Source organism: Haliotis asinina, chromosome 3 (genome assembly GCF_037392515.1).
Source record: "Haliotis asinina isolate JCU_RB_2024 chromosome 3, JCU_Hal_asi_v2, whole genome shotgun sequence".
NCBI lineage: Eukaryota > Metazoa > Mollusca > Gastropoda > Lepetellida > Haliotidae > Haliotis > Haliotis asinina.
In genome coordinates, this window is record NC_090282.1 from 20,961,746 (window position 1) to 20,981,978 (window position 20,233).

The window sequence follows — 20,233 nt, forward strand, 5'->3', positions numbered from 1 at the left end:
GGATTATTGCTGAGTGTGGCGTAAAACTAAACTCACCCACTCACTATTCCGGATTCAGGAACAACGATACGCTTATTTCAGGATATTCGACACAAACGTCTGCACATTCTTGAGTGAAATCACTATAAACCCAGGTTCACTGTTAATCACGCTGGACTGGACTTTACGTTTTAATTTGGAGGGCATCTCGAAACAACGTCCACATTGCAACACCGTCATCATGTATACATTTATACATTACAAGAAATCCCGTTCACTGTTGCATGATTGGTGTCTATTTAAAACTCATGATGATAAGTTAATCGAATCTGATTTTTGCCGTGTGGTGTCAACTCAATCACGTAACCAGTCTCCCAACTCAAAAAGAGGAAACATTCGTTTGATGATGTGTCACAAGTACATTGCCAAACCGGGTGACATTAATTTTGAGAAATTTTATGTTGGATCACGTTCATTCCGTGTTATCAATGATATGCTTAGGTTACACAATATATGTGTAATGCCATATTTCCGTATGAGTGAGTAAGGATTTGCGCATCTTTCAGCAATATTCCAGCAATATCACGGCGGGGGACACCAGAAATGGGCTTCACGTATTGTGGGAAATCGATCCTGGGTCTTACAGCGTGAGGAGCGAACGCTTTAACCATTACGTGTAAAATATATACATACATGAGTAGGAAAACCTATCATAAAAAAATAGTGGGACCAACTATCCAATAACCGTATACACACGTAATCATAAAACTAAACGCATTTGATTCAATCTTTAAGATTTAATATACCTATATTTATATATACCTATATACCTCAGGTAACATCATATGTGTTACAGGGGGCGTTGTCCACTGTGTCCACCTCTGGACTGGAAATGGACATGGCTCTTGGATCAGTTCTTTGTAATCGTAGAAGATGACGAAAGGCCAACTCACCTTATAACGACGTCCAGTCTCCCTTTCAGATACACGTATAGGAAGGGTAATGGTAGACGTTTGTGTGAGAGGGAAGAACGCTATGGCAGTGGAAATGTCACTAACTAATGATTGGAAACAGCTAACGCTGCATATTGGACCATAACACTAAAGAACCGATTCTACATACATCAACATGCATCATTGTCAGTGCATACCCTGTGAAGGTATAGCTTACCTTGGAAACACCTACAGTATGTTGTTTCTTAGAGTACACTTGCTTGCGTTATTCCCACGGGAGAAATGTTTCTTGATCAAAGCTGTGCAAACCTTTTCAGCATAGTGGTCTTACATTCACACTTTGCTCACACGACTTACGGATTATTTATTAATATAGGTTTTCTCTGAAAACTATTTTCGGTGATTCAGATTCACGGCGTTGTCTTGAGATCATCGATACGTTCAATCACTGTAGAGTAGAGTGCCTCAATGTAACTACACGAATAGTTTAACCCCTTCTTAGCTGAACAATGGTGACGGTGAAAAGCGTTTATAATTGAAAAATAACGGTAATCACTATCCTTGTTTCTGTTTTAATATATGCATACACCTTTTGGAAATGGCCACACGGATCTAATATATATACAAGATATGAAGACGGTGGGGATATTCTCATATTCCATATGAGAAAAAGAAAATATATCCATACAGATGGAACATTTCCAAAGGAATGGAATAAATTGTCACATTTTCCCTTAAAGTCTCTTCATCCGCTGTTTCTTCCTTGGCTTCATTTCAGTTGTAAATCTTGTAAATCCGACTTTCTTTGCTTTGTTTTAGTAGTATATATGAAAAAAACCGCCTACTGATAACCTGGTTGTAATACAACACGTTTCGTTAAATCAGAATGGTTTTATTGAAGAGGGCGTACAATTGACTTCGATAACTCTGGCTCTCACTCGGGTCCCTCCTCGCTGTCTGTGGCTGGTGGTATAGCTTGGTGTACGTCGGTTGTCCGTCTGCCCTTCCGTCTGCTGTGTCTGAGTGACAAAACTCGTTGTAATAGGCAGTGACTCGTGGCTTTTTAGGCTTCCAGATACTTCCTTGACTTCATCCTTCTGGAAAGTGAAAGATGTCAAAAATCGTCTGTCTACGCATGAAGATCAAGGTTAGAATTGCCCTTCAGTACACTGTAAACCATCACTGTAAGATATACGGTAGTTCGCTGTAATATTTTAACAGCGCTCCAGCGTAATATCTAAATACGGTAAAGTACTGTCAATATTACGTTCGTACCGTAAACAGATGTTTTGTGGGATCGTGTACTTGAATGCCGCCATTGTTTGAGGTTTGGGATGGGCTGACAGGACATCTGACAACCGCATGTCAACTGATATGTCACAGGTTACTGGTATGGAATATGATATAATTATCTGAGGAAAAGTACGTTGGTTTATGCTGTATTGATTTGCAGTATAGTCTCATGTCTTTCCCAGGGAATATGCGTTGTCCGTCTCCTTGAGTTTTCCAGTTGTGCACGAGGGTTATGTTTGGTTGCAAATGTTGTAGTTTTGAAACGTCCACGCTTAGGCACTATGTTGATATTACCACTTTCACCCAAATGTTCCAAATATACAGTTTCCATGCTGTTTCGTCACGCGTGAAAGGGTCCTTGATATACTTACTCAGCATTCAAATCTCGTACACTGAGAGATCATGGACAATTACATGTGTGTAGGTCAAAATCTACTCGGGTCTGGACATGTTTGAAATGTAGTATAGAATGGTGTGGAAGCCACTTTGACAGTCTAAGTAAGCATTTATCACTTTTAAGAGAACACATGTCTCTACACGAGGAAGTATTGTGTCCGTTTCAGAACTGGGGCCTTCGTTTTAATAAAAAGTCATCATTTTCTTCACATTTATCTCGCAAGCACCAAACCTCTGATATTCAACATATCTCTGTACACCTACTTCAACAAGCAGAAAAGGATGTTGAAGAATCCTACCAAGCTATAGGCTGCGATGAACACCTCTCAAGAACTTTGACTGACTCGGAACATAGTGCCACCACAGCTGTTGCTGTGGGTGAGCATAATTATCTCGACGTCATAGTTCCATTACAGAACAAAGATATAGATGAAAGTGATGTATCTAAAAGTCAAAATTGGAATGATGAAGGCAGTAACTTTTGCCCCATCACGAACGCACAATATTTGAGAAACTTGGCATCATTTTATTTGAAATTAGAAAGCAAGTATTTGCTTCCAGTTTCGAAAATCCAAAGCATTATTGAGGAGTTTAATTCATAGTCAAAAGTTTGTGAAACATGCTGTCACAGAAACGTAAAGAGTATGTGGGACAGATAATGATGTTATTGAAAATTTTAGAGAGGAAATTCAGTCACGTGGTATGTTTTCTGCCTGTAACAATGGACCATTAGAATGGACCGTAGAACTTCGAGAGATATTCCTTGGATATAGCAATAAACAGTTGCGGAAAACATTTCAGTATGTTTCAGGAACTGAAAGTCTGTTAGCACTGTATAGATATCAGAGAGATTCTATGAACTTGTGTCAGAAGAGATTCGTGATGAAGATGTTTTAACAAGTCTTCATCAAGGATCTATATTTAAAAATCATCCCATCTTGAGTAGTGGAGAAGTCTGTTTTGAGATCTTGTTGTACCAGGATGCTTTTGAGGTTGGGATCAGCAAGAAAGAAACATAAATTGATTGGCATGTATTACACCCTAGGGAAACTTTCCTGCTTATCGCCGTTCCAATATAAATCATGCGCAGCTCGTATTATTATGTAGGGAGGCATATCTTAAGGAAGATGGACAAGACAAGATATTTTCAAACCTATTGAGGGATTTACATGATGTGGACGTCAACGGTGTTGAAACTGGAGATATTAAAGGGGTAATTACCAGAAAAAAGTGGTTATTACCAGTTTCAAAAGTGGTAATTACCAGAACAAAGTGGTTATTACCAGATTTAAAACAGAAAATTCAAAAACAATTCTGCATATTTACCTTAAATTGTGGTTCAGAGCCATGCCCCCAGAAGCCTCTGTTCTACTTATCAGGGATTTCAAGCTTAGATTCACTGAAAATAGATGTTACCCTTGTCCTGTCTGCTTGTAGATGTTAAAGGTATGTATGTGGCCTGTATCTCAACCCTGGTCCAACCCTCCAGTATCAAGATGAATGGCTGTAGGATAAATGAACTGCTGCTGGAAATTAGACAGACTAATTGCAGACTTTCTGTTTTTCCTAAAACCGTAAATGTAGTTTACTTAGTCCTATTTATCTATTGTGAAAAACTTTGATAATGCAGAAGCAATGATGCTACTGCTTTCATTTCCAGATGCTTCGTCCGCATTGATCCAGACATGGGATCAAAAGGTTGCAGGGAAAAAGAAAGAAGAACTCATCAACGAACTTGCCGATTTTGAATGGATCGAGGCCTAAGAGGGCAAAGTCTAGCAGTTGGAATAATGATTGGTTTGCATTAAGGGATTAATAATACTTTAAGGTAGGAGGATGGATATCAGCGATGTGGTCAAAGGTTCAGTCGGTAACAGGAGAGAATATAAAGTGGCTCGGGTTGAATTTTGTTTCTTTATTTAACATTATTTGAGGACTGTCATGTCATGATGGGTAGCTTATAGGGTTTGCAGGGGAAGTAAATGGGTCATGAAAACAGTTGCATGTATATGGGATTGATAGAAAGCAATGTTTTATAATTATCTTAGGAAACTCCTCAAAATGCAAGATCTACAAACTGCCAATGTATATTAGCTTCAGTTGTGATACCTGAATTTCTTGATTTCGTGATTTTTCATTATATTGAAGTTTCCCAAGTACAAGTTTATTATGGGATACAATTTTCTGAAGTGTGCTTTAATTTTATATGCAAGTTGACTTGAGTTCATTGAGTTATTTGCTGGAAGAGAAATACAAAATTTCATGTTCAATGATAGCCAAACATGTTTTTTTTCTAGAAGTTGTTTAGATATTGTTTGTTTTCAGTTACTACATTATCAGGCACTGGTTGCCATATATCAGTATTGATTTTGCTGGTGCTATATTAGCAATATGTTTTTTCTTTTGCACTTTACCTATATCGTCCATGAGCTGTTGCAATCTTTCATCAAATGAAAGCATATAAATGGGTCATTTTCCAATAATATTGTTTTACATTTGACCAATGTCAGCCAACATAAATCCCAAAGATGTTATTTTCAACTGTTGATCATTGTGATATTGTGTCACTTACAGTGGCTTGTCCGCCCTATGCTTGGACTCATTTTTTTTCTTCTTTTAATAAAACTTAAAACTTCATTTGAGTCGTCTTTTGTAGACAAGGATATATATTGGAGCATCTTATCACAGAGGTTGGATGATATTAGGTTGAAGTTGGTTGAGTTAATACCCTGATAGTAAAGTTGAAGTAAAGTCTAAAGTTAAGTAGAAATACATGAATGTGCACACCACATTGTATGGTAATTGTTACCTTAGTTTACTGTTATATTATATCTTAAATGCTATTACAGGTTACTGTTATGTTTACGTTATACCGTGTTTTTACGGTAAAAGTTTGAAAGCCCAGCTGGCAGTAGTTTACCGTAAAAAATATAGGAAATGTTTACAGTGACACTGTAATTCTTACGGTAGTGTACTGTAAAAAATTACGGTAAATACTGTTTCAAATTGCTGCTATTTTTACGGTATACCGTGTTATTTACGGTAAAAGTTTGGCAACCTAGCTGCCAGTAGTTTACCGTAAATAACTACAGGAAGGCTTTACAGTGAGTTGCCGTAAGAGGCGACTATCGGGAACGGGTGGTCAGACTCGCTGACGTGTTGACACATGTCACCGTATCTCAGCAGCGTCCCAAATGCGTAGATCGTGCTCCGTCGCCTACTGTCTCTGGTCGCCCAGTGGCAGTGACAGTTTATATATTAACTGCCTTCTAGAGCGAGTCGTCATCGATCATAATCACCCAGTTTTCTGATCCCTCGGAGCATGCGTGGCTATCGTCACGGTACACTGGTCCTTTCGTAGAATAGCTGTGTTAAACACGCCCCCCAACCATGTGGTCATATTGATTAAGACGCATCCGCTCCTAAGCTGAAGATTTTATTTGTATTATTAATTATCATCACTTATTCATGTTGTTCTCCTTTCTTGTTTAATTTATCCGTGAAGGTCCGGGGTAGAATAGGCCTTCAACAACCCATGCTTGCCATAAAAGGCGACTAACGGGATCGTGTGGTCAGGCTCGGTGACTTGGTTGACACATAAACCATAAACAGTTGTTGTAGAAAGTGAATGCTCGATATTTTGTAGTTCCACTGAAAGTAATTCCCACCAAACAATGCCACCAGGGCCTGCAGAAAACAAACGCTGTGGTGAGTTTTCAGTCAACTTCGGGCCTAACGACCGACGTTAATTTCGAAAGCTAGCGCTACCTCCTATCGTAGCATTGTGATTTAAAGTGCCCTGGTCTGTTACAATACCAACAAAGCGGTGCTGACTGAATTTACTATTCCACCACGCCTACATCATTTCGCCCTATGCCCCGGTGTACAGCAAAAATATCATCATTTTCTTTTCCGATGGTGATCCAGCTCCATCGGTTCAGGTGCAGCCCTGCCCCTCCCTCCAACCGTTCATGGGCCATAACTTTAAATCGAGCCTATGGTGACGGCTTCATTATTTCATTTTGTGCCTTAGGCCTCCCATCAAGAATCCTACCAGTTGACGATCTGTTGCACTATTACCAGTCTGGCCATGGCTTACATACTTCACTTCCGCTATGGCCAATAGCCCCGCGGCAAATACTTGAACACATTTTTCCTGATGCTGTTTTACGTCCTGTAGTCGCTACTGAGAATCAGTGACTTCGGACTGCCTTGCTTGTTTTGTTTTGTTTTGTTCATTGTGGAAACTCGCTTAGTGGACAATGACAACGCTGTCCAGAAAGCCACTAATCCTATTCTGTCATGGGGATTCCTGCCCATCCTCGATGATACACCAGCTGTATATATCACGACCTTGTGGTGATTGTCCCAGAACATATGATATTAATTATCTTCATATATTGAATAAATCATGTGTTTGTGATAAGCACTTTCCACCATGTGATAAAATCAGATTGACGTTTCACTTATCAGTTCGTTGGTAGTAAAATATCAAGGCACACCGAAGAAACTCATTATTTTTTAAGATAATCTTTTCTTTTTGGATCTCACGTTGAATAATTCAGTATGTTATTTGCTATACTAGAATGGTATGCAACGGTATGTCTCTGTTGAGGGACCGGCTCCGTGGTGCGGTGGTTAGAGCGTCCGCCCGGAGAGTGGAAGGTCGCAAGTTCGGTTCCCTGCCGCAACATACCAAAAGACGTCAAAATATGGTGCTTGAAACAACACTTTACATATGCAGAACAACAGAAGAAACGCAAGGTTCGAAAAAATGAAATGTCATAAAAGTAAGCGTTCATATTTATGTCTTCTAATTATAAACCTGACAAAAACAGAGTCGCGTTTCTTTTGAAGATCAGTATATTTTCAGAAATCATTTGAATTACTGAAATATTGAATTAAATCGTATATAAAATACTGTAGGGTCAAAAGTTGAGCAGGATCAAAGGTTCAGTGCAGTTCAGTCACAACATAGTTATTCAACTTAATTATCGTGAAAACTATAAAGCTGCTGAGGTCAATATTTCAGTAATTCAATTGATTTCTGTAAATATGTGTAATTTTGTTTCTTAAATTTCAGGAATTTTCATATTTCTTGTAACATATATATGACACACTTGATATTTTAACGACATACTTTGTTTTCTAACTTCGCTACCACACCAAGACCCATCCAACAATTGTACTGCCTGAAAATCTCAGTTTCAGTATTCTGGAGCAAACAATTGAATTTAAGAATTTAAGGACACGGTTGTCTGGTTCATCAAATCTGTATGTCCAAAACCGATAGGTGTACAGTCATCGAAAAAACTATTTCAACAGTCACGAGATATGTTTGTATCAACTTTATATCAAACACAGATAGCTGCGAATATCGACAAAACATTTCCGATCATGTCATGAGATTATACCAATAAAGAAACAAATAAGGAAATGCTCTGTCTCGCCTGCGGCACTCATCACACTCATGAAAAGGCAAGTGATTTTTCTACACAAAATGATACGCCAAATACGGGAATTATATGTGACCTCAATTTGGACACCGATGAGTCAAATTTGGACGTCTTCCACCATTAATCTTTTGAAAGGACACATGAAGATCCGGGTAGAATAGGTCTTCAGCAGCCCATGCTTGCCAGAAGAGGCGCCCATGCTTGTCGTTAGAGGCGACTAACGGAATCGGATGGTAAGGCTCGCTGACTTGTTTGACATGTCATCGGTTCTCCGATCGGTTCTGCGCCGATCGATGTCCAGTCTCGCTTATTTACAGACAGCCGCCATACAGCTGGAATATTGCTGAGTGCAGCGTAAAACTAAACTCGATCGCTCACTCACTCTGTGAAACCTTACTGATGCTTTGTATGTTTAAACTTTGACCGAAGTGCCACATGACGCTCTTTTCACAGATTTCAGATCTTATGCACACAAAGTCGTTGCCACACAGTATAATTATTGCTAGGCATTAATGAGGAACCTTCCTAATCCCGTGAGGAAAACGTCATTTATACTATTACTGTAGACCCGGTGTTCATATCTGCGCTGACCGTAATACGTGAAGATTTATCTGTGTCTGTGCATAAAACAATGTTACCGAACATTATTACAAACACAGAACCTCGAAAGTTCAAAATGATGAAGAGCTTGAGTGAGTGAGTGAGTATGGTTTTATGCCGCTTTTAGCAATATTCCAGCAATGTCACGGCGGGGGACACCAGAAAATGGGTTTCACTCTCTGTAGAAGAGCTTGAGACTATTGGAGTCTTCAAATAGCTATTGACATCTTCTACGATTCTTACCATTTTTTTGCCATGCTATTTGGAGGCATGGCTCTTTCTGTACATTCGTTCTTATTTCACCTTTACCTCTTTACCTTTGACTTTGTTAACGATGGACCGTAAAGTAGATTTTACGTTAAACTATGGTTGACTTTGCTTGTGTTCTTTTTCATGGCAGTTCCGTTCCATACAGATTATTTCATTTGCATATCTTTCACTAGTTGCCAGTATATCAGGAGACTGATGGTTGGGCTTTTGCCTGTGTCTGAATATACACGTGTTAATCTGAAAATGGTTTGTATAAATGCCTTACCTTGTTTCACAGACCATCGGCATCCATCCAAAATGGACTACCCCAATGATAGTGCCGGTTAGCCCAGCAGCAATGCAGGGCGTTCCAACAATGACGACTATACAATTAACTTGGGCAGAATTTATGATTCACCGTAACACGTACATTAATCTAGCACTGACGCACTCGCAGTCAATGAAACCCGTGAAGGTCCCGGGGTAGAATAGGCCTTCAGCAACCCATGCTTGCCATAAAAGGCGACTATGCTTGTCGTAAGAGGCGACTAACGGGATCGTGTGGTCAGGCTCGCTGACTTGGTTGACACATGTCATCGGTTCCCAATTGCGCAGATCGATGCTCATGTTGTTGATCACTGGATTGTCTGGTCCAGACTCGATTATTTACAGACCGCCGCCATATGGCTGGAATATTGCTGAGTGTGGCGTAAACCTAAACTCACTCACTCACTCGCAGTCACTGAAACATCTGTATATATACCTTAACGACACTAAGACGGAATGGTCAATATTAATCGTAAATCAATCCTTAAAAGAATCCTGTGTGAAACCAACTAACGACAACTGTGATATAATCGACAATTGCATAGGTTTTTACGTTTTGGGGCTTATTTTCAAACCAAAGAAATCATCACAAAATAATTACAACGGCATTAAAATTGCAGTAGGAATAAAACTGCAATAATATATTTCAGCAATAATATCATAGCAATGAAGGACAATGGTGATATTATCACATGGAAGGTGTAAGTTAATGTTCTGCAGCCCTCTCTTCTTGCAGGGTTCTAAGTTGGATTATACTTGATGCTCCAGATCCTTTGAAATGAGTCGTCATTTCAATCTAAAATCACTAGTCAGTGCAACACGTCGTAATAAACTAAGGCTCCCTCAATTTCATTACGACAGCATTCCGGCTCATTCCGTCTCAGGTGTGAAGAGAGTATAACAATGATGTTTGACCGCCTCCATGGTATATATAGTGGTTAAATCTCCGTCCAGAGACCTGAAGGTCAAGGGTTCAATAACTGGCCGCGTCATACCACACGACGTTAAAATATGGTACATGTTAGTGTTGCTTGGCGCTCAGAACTAATGCGTACAAGGACTAGTCGGCTCGGAGTGTATGTGTGAGGTATTCGTGCCTAACTGTGGCACGGTATCTCACTGAGCTAGCGTTATGAAACCTGCTGGGCAAGCCAAAACATTGGTAGCAGAACAGTCTAATTTCCTGTATACTGGGTTCCGTCCTATTGCGCAGCTTAGTGCGAAAACCATTCCAGAACGTTTTAGACTGGTTCATTTAACCAGATCCATTCACATTAAACAGTATGATTTGATACGTATTGACACTTTTATGTTGTAACGCTCCTTCTAATCCTTGCAAACACATCGTACAGCGAGCGCTGACAAACGGAAACCTTAAAATCGTGGAAAACGAGGCTCTGATGCTAGAACATTTTGGCGGTCTGGTACGGAACTGATATCATATCAATCTGATTGTGCGCTACAGAACTACACAGATTGAGCGCAAAAACACACAGCAAGTGTAACCAGTGAGCCAGATGCATAGTTAATCATGTACCTCATCAAAACTGGTCAGTCTGTGATTTCTTAGTGGCGGTATGCTGCCTAAATTATAGAACTATGGTGTTATTAAGTATTAAAATTAAAATTCTTTTGTAAATACCATTTTCTTATGAAACAAGGAATTGGAATTGGAATTGTCTATTTTCACTGTCACACGAGACAATTCTGATCGGCATAAGACTCATGTTATGGTGTGCTTGTACACGCGGCCACACATACATACACACGCACGTAGTCATATGAGCGACGTGTGGTCAAGTAAACGTTAAACACCACGTCCTCCACTGAAATGTAACAGAACAATGCAATAAACTTACAATGATGTTTATAATGAATACCACTGCGACATATTACCAAACTAAGAAAGTGTGATCTAAGTACGGTGGCCGTGTATCTATCATGAGCAGTTTCTTTGAAAACACCTTCGTTGTACTAAATGTTGCTGTGTATACTTTTGGCTGGACCTTGACTGCGGAGTCAACACATTTCTCTGTTGCACATCCCACGTCTCAACAGGACATCCATCCCCACACAAGTGATATCAGGACAGTGATATCAGAAAGCTGACAGACAAATATTGTAAACAACTTGGTCTCGTGGTTTGGCGTGATATCTTAGTGCGCGTGATATTTGTGGAATTCGGGAGGTAATTGTTCATAACAGCTATGTAAAGCAAGACAGCTAGGTGTTTTATTGGACGCGTTCAGGACAGGCATCTTATTGAATTCAGCCAGGAACATTCAGCAATTCATCAGCTGCAACCACACCTTGTCGTTAGGGCACAGTTTATATTTCTGTGTTTCTCATCGCCAAGACAGGCTGTAATTTAGCCGCTGACCAGAGAATAAAACATTTTTTGTTAATTTCACCTGCTCGAACTCAAAACCTTATGGAGGTCGCCACGATGGTTTGTGGATGATTGGAACCCAGTCCGTGAAACCAGACTCCTAGATTGCTCTTTTCTTTAATAAAATACGAAAAGAATTCAAAGTGCAATAAATTATGTAAAAGATGAAAGAGATACGCTAAGCACGATAAGATATGGATATGGACTGAAATATATTTTGCTGAGGTATTCTGGTTGACCTCTTTAGAGATTACGTTTAATGTGAGTACATTTTCATCATCACAATGAACATTTCGGATCTCTATGCTCCGAAGAATAAATGTTGAAATGTCTGCAGAAACTGACTGGAAAATTGATACATAAAACTTCTGACACGTGTGAGATTAGAAAACTATGTGTTGGAGATACAAATTGTGCCGGAAACACAAATTAGCTCAACACAATATGTATTTTGTGGTAGTAAACAGATGCAAGGATAAGCACGTGCAAGATTATGTCTGGAAGCTTGATAGTGTTAACGGAGTAGATCAATAAAGGTGTCCTTTAAACGAAATTGTGCGGGGAATCAGCTCAACACAATACTTGCTTTTATGACAGTAAAACATATTCACAGACATGGTTATTGATGTTTTATGTGCAGACATTGCCGGAGGTTTTATACGAAATCAGGTTGACGCATCTTCGTCATTCACATCTGTGGATTTGAGGACTTAATGCCCGGAGGGATTTATCATCGTCGACTGGGAATGTGAAAAAATAACCGGTGAGTCAGGGAAAACTGTGCAAAGAAAATTGAGGTAAAATCTAAACGAAAATGTGTGACAAGAAAAAGTGGGGACATAATCCTAGGTAAATGCTGAAGAGAGAACACAATGTTGGCTGAGCGTTTCATTGTTTGTCTGTTTTTTGTTTAACATCGCACTTTTAACCCACACGAGGACGACTAAGGAATAACAAGTCTGGACACGAGAATCTCGACTTACATTTTTAAGGAGAAGTACGCCCTGTCAGCATTTCAGCTTAATGTGAACACACATTACTGTCTCCAACACACCTGCACAGCCTCGAACAAGACATGTGAGAGAAACAGCCAAAGTTGTTAAATATGTACATAACGTCCATCCCTCCATAAAAATTACTGAAAAATGTAACCATGTTCGAAAGGCCAGATGATCTTTCTTTGAAATCTTGATGAGGAGATCATCTACGTCAAAAGTAGAGAAATGTAACGCCAGAGGCTAGAGCTGTTAGAATTATGTTGACAGTGTACTCCGAGAACCACTTGAAAGTCGGTTCGAATTGTGGGTGAGATTTTCCTTCAACTGCCGTGCAATTCAAAGGCGATCATGCTCAGTGGCGTTACATAAACACTATTTTGTTAGCGGCTGATACCAGAGGATATTGTTTTAGCATACTTATAGCGCACATAACTAGTACGTGCTCGAGACGACATGACATGCCTAACCGAACGCCGTGTGTCATCACTGAACTCAGAGATGCGTTCACACAGTTTTCACAGCACCAAATGGAAGAGAGCTTGTGTGTTCATTTATTTGCAAACATATGTTCAAGATATATGGTTGGAACTGTACAATCGATATAACGTATTCGTACTTCTAATGAATGTGGAAGGCGACCTATCGCCTTTTCACCAAATGTCACCAAACACCGACATTGCACCCACGTATGTTGGCGTTGGTCAGAGTACCGACTGTCTTTCAACTGCAATATATCTTTTGTTTAGGATTAGGAAAGAACAGATTCTAGTAATACTCGCGGGTATGAGTCCCATCCCGGATTCAAACCCATACTCTCAGTCGGATACATCTAAGTGCCAGAACACAAAACATTACTCATATTGTAGATTTCACTAGTTGATCCATTCGTGACCAATTCGTGTTATTCCGGGACAAGCCGAATGTCTTCTTGGGGGTTACGGAAAGGGGCGAGTGAAATTGACTTGGCTAGCATTTCTCCACTTCACCAAGCCAAAGCTTTACTGATAAAAACATATAAATGAAGACTCGCCGGTCTTTTTGTTTTACCAGTAGCGTAGACTTCCTAAAGTGGGGAGTCTATATGGCCCTTCCATTCTGATACATCCACCAGATCCCTTCGCCGCTATAGTATAAAGACCCGAGAGTATCATTTTATAGTTGGTCCTCAGTACTTTACTCTGTTCGAAAAATTACTTGATCGAGTGGTCAGACTCGCTGATTTGCTTAATGCATGTCATCTGAGTAGATCCACACCCATAATGTCAATCACTAGATTATATGGTCGTTAAACAACAGCCAAAGATTTCGTGGATTAAAATCGGAAAGAGTACTTTTAGAAAATTTAGGGTGCAAACGAGGAAGGCCTCAAAAATACACTTAATCTGTGACAGTGTTTTATGTGCACCATGCATGTTTGACTGGGGCATGATATTGAAAAACGCACCCTTCGTATAACAGATTCCCGTGTCCATAATTCAACAAGAGATAGACCTGTCTGGGGTACAGGGAGAATGTCAACATTCTTATCGTATAGCGTTATTCTTACTTCTGGTGACAGCTATTAGTGCTCGTTGCCCCGTCATAAGAATATGCAGGAGGCCATGTCATATTTCTGTCAATTCTTAGGTCAATGGGCAGTCTGACGGCACAGAGTATAGTTGTTGAACCTGGGTGTTGTATATGATGATTTTGGCCAAATGTCTTCGAACACTGCCGAAAATTATTTCTGGATACACTCTCGGGATCTGTCTCCATTTGGAGACTGGTACGTCGTATTCGGAAACGCCAGTAGCCATAGACGAGGAACGCTTTGGCAGCTGTCATGGAAAAAGGAATTGCGTCGGATCCCTAATCAAGAAGACTCACCTACTCTGTTCGACGTCGGGTTCGGGCCTGCATCACTGCTAAGGGTGGCCACATTCAGTGTTGAACAATGTATGCTGCCCAGAAAGTTGTAGAAGCTCCCAGTCGATTCTTCGATTGGTGATCGAATACTGGATAATGCACCCCAGTGTCATTCATGTGATTATAGATCAAGAGCTAGGTCGTTTTTCTTTTTGTTGTCTATTGAATACTGTTGCTGAATGATTGCTCTTTACAATAAAACATTTAATGTTACCATATTTTGCAAAACTTTTGTTTTAGACCAGAAAAATGTTTGGTGGCGTTTCTTAAAAATGTTTGGTGGCGTTTCTTTCTTTCTATTTCATTTGCACAGTTTGAAACTGGCAAAGCAGCGACCGTGGTTTTAATGGTAAATGTACAAAAAGGTTCAGGGAAGGCGTCCATTTTGAAAACGTACATGATTAGCGCAGTAATTATGTGCTTGTTATGCGACACTCTTGACCAAAGTGAACATTCAGATCTTTGCTTAATTTGTGTAGTAGGTAAATATACTAGTATGTGTTTGTTTGCAGCAGAATGCTAGTTATGGTGAAGGTCGGTAAATAATCGACCCTGGGGAAGACAATCCAGTGATCAACATGAGGGGTTGTAAGGGTGTGATTTAGGTAAATACGCTGATGACTGACAACCTAATATCTCAAACGTGGGACGATGGTCAAAAGCTCTGACCTGCCAGTATGTCCGAAATGACAAAACAGTCTCATACATACGATATAGAGCTGTCAGCTGTTGTTTCCACAGGGCCTGACCAGCCCGATGCCCTCTAAACATATGTTATTATGATTAGATGCTTATTATTCGTCATAAAAACAACTCATCGGACTGGCTGTTCGTGGAACTGGGGCACCTTACGCAGTCTTAGCGGGTCATAGTATGTCAGTTGTCACACCCCAACTGACCCTCAACTACCACTCCGCTGGCGGTAACAAGAGACGCTGGCATTGTTTGTGACTTGCTCTACTCGCGATGAGGGATTCGTGACGTACTTCAGTAACGGTGAGTGGAGGGTCTCGGGGTTACGGGACGCTTACAATACATTGTACCACTCAGTTCACTTGTACTGGTTGCTTTTATGATACACGTTAAGCGCTGTTAGAAAACAAAGGATTCGTGAGATATGGTGAGTAAGTGAGTTTTACGCCACTTTCAGCAATACTGCTGCTAAGGCACGGCGAGGTACACCAGAAATGCACCTCACGCTTTGTACCCATGTGGGAAATCGAACCCGGGTCTTCGGCATGAACGAACGCCTTAACCACTAGGCTGTATGGGCCTGTGCTATGTAGCGAGTGAAGCAGACAGGTAAAGTGATAACAAATTGAGTGACAAAAGCATGTGCGAAACGTGGCATTTAGTATTTCAGTAAAGTTTGGTGATCAATGTGCCTTTATATGCGACGCATGCCACCCATGGCAGTCATGAAGGCTTTTAAGCCAATAAATGCCACCTAAAACAACCAAAAAGAAAACTGGCATAACAGTATATAATGTCACTGGCGTGGTTTTAATATTATAGAGTAGGATCTAGTGTTATGTTCCCGTCAGTGGCAAGATATAGTGTGTAAGTTTAGTTGTACGCCGCACTCAGCAATATTCAAATCAGCGAGTCTGATCACTCTATCCTGTTAATCGCCTCTTACGACAAGCATGGGTTACTGAAAACCAATTCTAACCCGCATCTTCAAGGGTTGACAGTCATACTTTGGTGCCAGGTTGTTTGTGTTACAAGCCATTGTGGGCGGGGCAGCATGTGCTCATTTCTTCGATAAACACTTGGTATTATCAGGTAGTCATTCTTAAACATAATGCTCATGATCCGGTCGGACTTGTGCGATTTATACTCTTATTAGATTGCTTTCAAAATGTTCGAGGATGAGTGTTGTTTTATGCTATAGTTATATTCCTACCACATCACGACTGCCTCTGCACCATGGAATTTTGGTGAGACAAGCCAGTTGCAGCAATACAAAATAGTACTTATGACACAACCGATAGCATTTCAGGATACGTTATAACCCTTCTGGGTGAGTTTGTGGGTTGTCGTTCCCTTTATGTAAATGTCAGATAAATGTCAGATCAGTTTTATCAAGGTGTTACAGTTAAATGTACACATGGGAGGACAAATATTGTATTGCGAATTTGCACGCCCGCGCACACACACATACACACAAACATACATATACGTGTGTGTGCGTGCGTGCGTGAGTGCGTGCGTACGTACGTGTGTGCGTGTTTGCGTGTTTGCGTGTGTGTGGTATTCAGCGTATAAAAGTACCACCAAATATTTAATTGCATTAATATTTCCAGTTTACAAATCTACCACATATATTCTGCTCAAAAAGAAACGCAAAAGTGTAAAAACAAATTGTGAGGGCGTGTTGCTGAAATTCATAAAAATACCAATATGAATTTCTCTCAAGTCTGCATACATCGGGAGCGGTCATGTGCGGCCTGAAGGAAAGTACTTTAACTTAATACCACCAACATGAAAGGAATGTGCAACATGAACTGTTGGATTATGAAAGTGATGGGCTTTTATTCGTCTGTCATCACAACTGCAAATCAAAATGAAAATCAAAAACATGTCAGACGGAGAGTAAACGCAACAGCGCCAACTCAAACAGGCCACTCGGCTTTTGCCTTAGTGAGGTTTACCTACGTATCGCCAAGAACCAATACAGGAGTATGGAGACGTTATCAGATGTGACCTTTCTTGATCTACAGAACAGATAGATGAACCGTTTATCCACTAGGCACAACTTAACATCGAATTCAGGCGTTATCCATGACTGATAGCTGTTGCCGTATACACACGGTGCAAATGATCTATCAATTGCTGTTTGATAAGTTTGACGAGTATACAAGGTAACCACAATCAATCACCCTCTGTCATCCAAGGATTACATATCTAGTACATAACAATCGGGACGTCAAAACATTTAAAATCTTGCACAACAAAATATGCTGCTGAATAGGCAAAAGGAGAAGATTCACATACTGAGATTATATATGATCCAACGCTTTGTGTATGCGGGTTATGTGCGTGTATGCGAGGTTATGCGCGTGTATGTGCACTATGTGCGTGTATGCGGGGTTATGTGGGTGTATGCGGGGTTATGTGCGTGTATGCGGGGTTATGTGCGTGTATGTGCACTATGTGCGTGTATGCGGGGTTATGTGGGTGTATGCGGGGTTATGTGCGTGTATGTGCACTATGTGCGTGTATGCGGGGTTATGTGGGTGTATGCGGGGTTATGTGCGTGTATGTGCACTATGTGCGTGTATGCGGGGTTATGTGCGTGTATGTGCACTGTGTACGTGTGTGTAGGGCTATGTGAATACATGCGGGGTTACAAGCATACAAACAGGGATATATATGCTTAGGTATGTTAGAACGTTAATGTAGCTTGTAAATGCCTAAGATATCGACCGGCACGTGCTTTCCTTCAAATCTGGTGAAATTAAGCATCGTTGGTCTCGGGGAATGCCTACTGGTCGTGACTGTGATAACAGAAAGAGTGCTTGGGAAACTGACTATGTTCGAATAATGGTCATCCATATTTACACACCACAACAAGTCCTCAGGCGGCTTGAACTGTGTATGACTACCCAAATGTCCACCCAACTTGGACGCCACTTTGTTAACTATGGCATATGATATTTACGTACATGCTTATATCTTTCCAGCTGTGAATATTCAGTGGCCAGCACTTACAACTAAAATAAATATCCTTGCCAACCAAATTCCGCGTGAACTGCTTTGAAGCTAGACGCATTCGTGCAAATTTAAAACATCCTTATTCAGGAACTATGAAGCTATAAAGCAATCTGCAGTGTCCCAGCCTGCATGCAAGGCAATGCACAACACTGAGACTGCGTTGTGCGGGTGCAGAACGACTTCGCAGCATTGACAAGCAGGAAGGGGTGATGTTGGTTCAACTTGACTTGTCAGCAGCATTTTACACAGTGGACCACGACACGCTCCTCTCCTCTGTGTTGCCAGTACGAAGTGAAGTGATGGAGTAGTCTTTAACTTTATAAGCAGGTGTTTAGAGCCAATGAGTAGGTACTTCTTCTCCTTATTCAACGTCAAGTAGCTAGAGATCATTCCCAATTTGATTTCCTGAATGCAGACCTCACGCTTGTTCATACTGAAGGAAACACAAAGATGCTTGACTTGTAGTAATCGTCCTCCTGTGTTTTGACACATTGGGCGTGTTCCGCTTAGAAACAACATTAGAAAGACATGCAGGAGTATAGAACCAACCCTATTACTATATCCTTTTAAATGGTAATAGGGTTGGGTCCGTACACTTCTAACGCTGTTTTGACCTCAGAGACTGCTTTGTCAGCTGTACAACGATGGTGTACTGTCACGTGAATAAAGCTGAACAGAATTCGCGGAGTGCAATTGATTTGATGGATGCATCCATCTGTAGCCTGTTACAGTGCTCGTGTCCAGTCTGACGTGTGAGTCTGTCAGATACCATTTACCTTACAACCAGTTGTTTCAGAACTAAGGAGGAAATGGTGTTGCAGCTATGTACACATGCATGTAACGAAGGCATGAATGGATACATATTATCCATCGAGGAAATAGTTTAACCAGTTAATTGTGTACCGTGCCCGTAGATGACGGGAGTAATCCGAAGGCTCGTGTATCGACATTAATTTGGCGCTCAGGAAACCTGCAACCGTTTCATATACGGTTTTCACGCAGTTTATATTGGTTCTGAGTGTCATGAGCGAATTTGATCACATAGCAGTTCAGGGACTGAAGATGGGCCTATATGGATCTGTATCTGAAGAATCATCATGATAATGAGTGCATAAGGTCATGTAGCTTCGTCAGTTTATCCACCAAACTACTTGGCAAACCAATCTCACAATGGCTAGGCAATGATTTTAACCTGTAAGGTTTTTATTCAAAATGATTCGTGGAAGTTTGCGTGTCTCTGTAGTAAAAGTACCAGATGTGCACTCTGAATGTCCAAAGGAAATAATTTTTTATACCGATATCCCTGATTGTGCATGCCTTTATGAATTCATGACAAGGATCTTAAGTAGCAAACATTAAAATGAAGTAGGAAAAGCCATTGATGCTTGTTGTTTACTATTCATGTTTGCATATTGGAAAACTACCTGAAGTCAGAATCGCGTAAACAACAGGTAGGTATGATCGAGCGAGTGAGTGAGTTTAGTTTTTTTTATGGTTCAGTCCATAACAGCTCATCCCTATCCGTATCATTTTAATGAAATATAACCATTGCATACCTGTCCTGAAAATAGGGTACTTGAAAAACAAACACGCGCCCTGTTCGTAGTCGACAATTCTCCTGATAATGGAAACTGTCGTATTTTACTTGTAATATCGGTCAGTGGATTGTCTGCCCCATAGGTGATCACAGCTGGGTCACGTCAAATAAAACCGTTGCATGCCGTTGTCCTTAAAGTAGAGGGTACCTGAATAACGAAAAGCGCGCCCTTTCTTCTCCTGATAATGGAAACTGTCTTATATTTACTCGTAGTATCAGTCAGTAGATTGTCTGCCCCACGTGCGATCACAGCTGGGTCACGTCAAATATGCAGTAACTTAGTTTTTAGATGGATAGATTAGTCTACCGTCATTCATGGAGTTGACAGTCACAGTGAAACGTGATGAGAGATATTACACGCCAGTATTAGCTTG

At 40.6% G+C, this 20,233-nt stretch overlaps 1 long non-coding RNA gene across 1 annotated transcript; it reads left to right on the forward strand.

Moving 5' to 3' along the window:
• The first annotated feature begins 2,231 nt into the window (after window positions 1–2,231).
• On the forward strand, window positions 2,232–5,258 carry LOC137276642 (uncharacterized). The gene is made up of 2 exons (XR_010956577.1): window positions 2,232–2,322; window positions 4,282–5,258. It is a non-coding gene; the product is annotated as an uncharacterized lncRNA (long non-coding RNA).
• The last annotated feature ends 14,975 nt before the right edge of the window (window positions 5,259–20,233 follow it).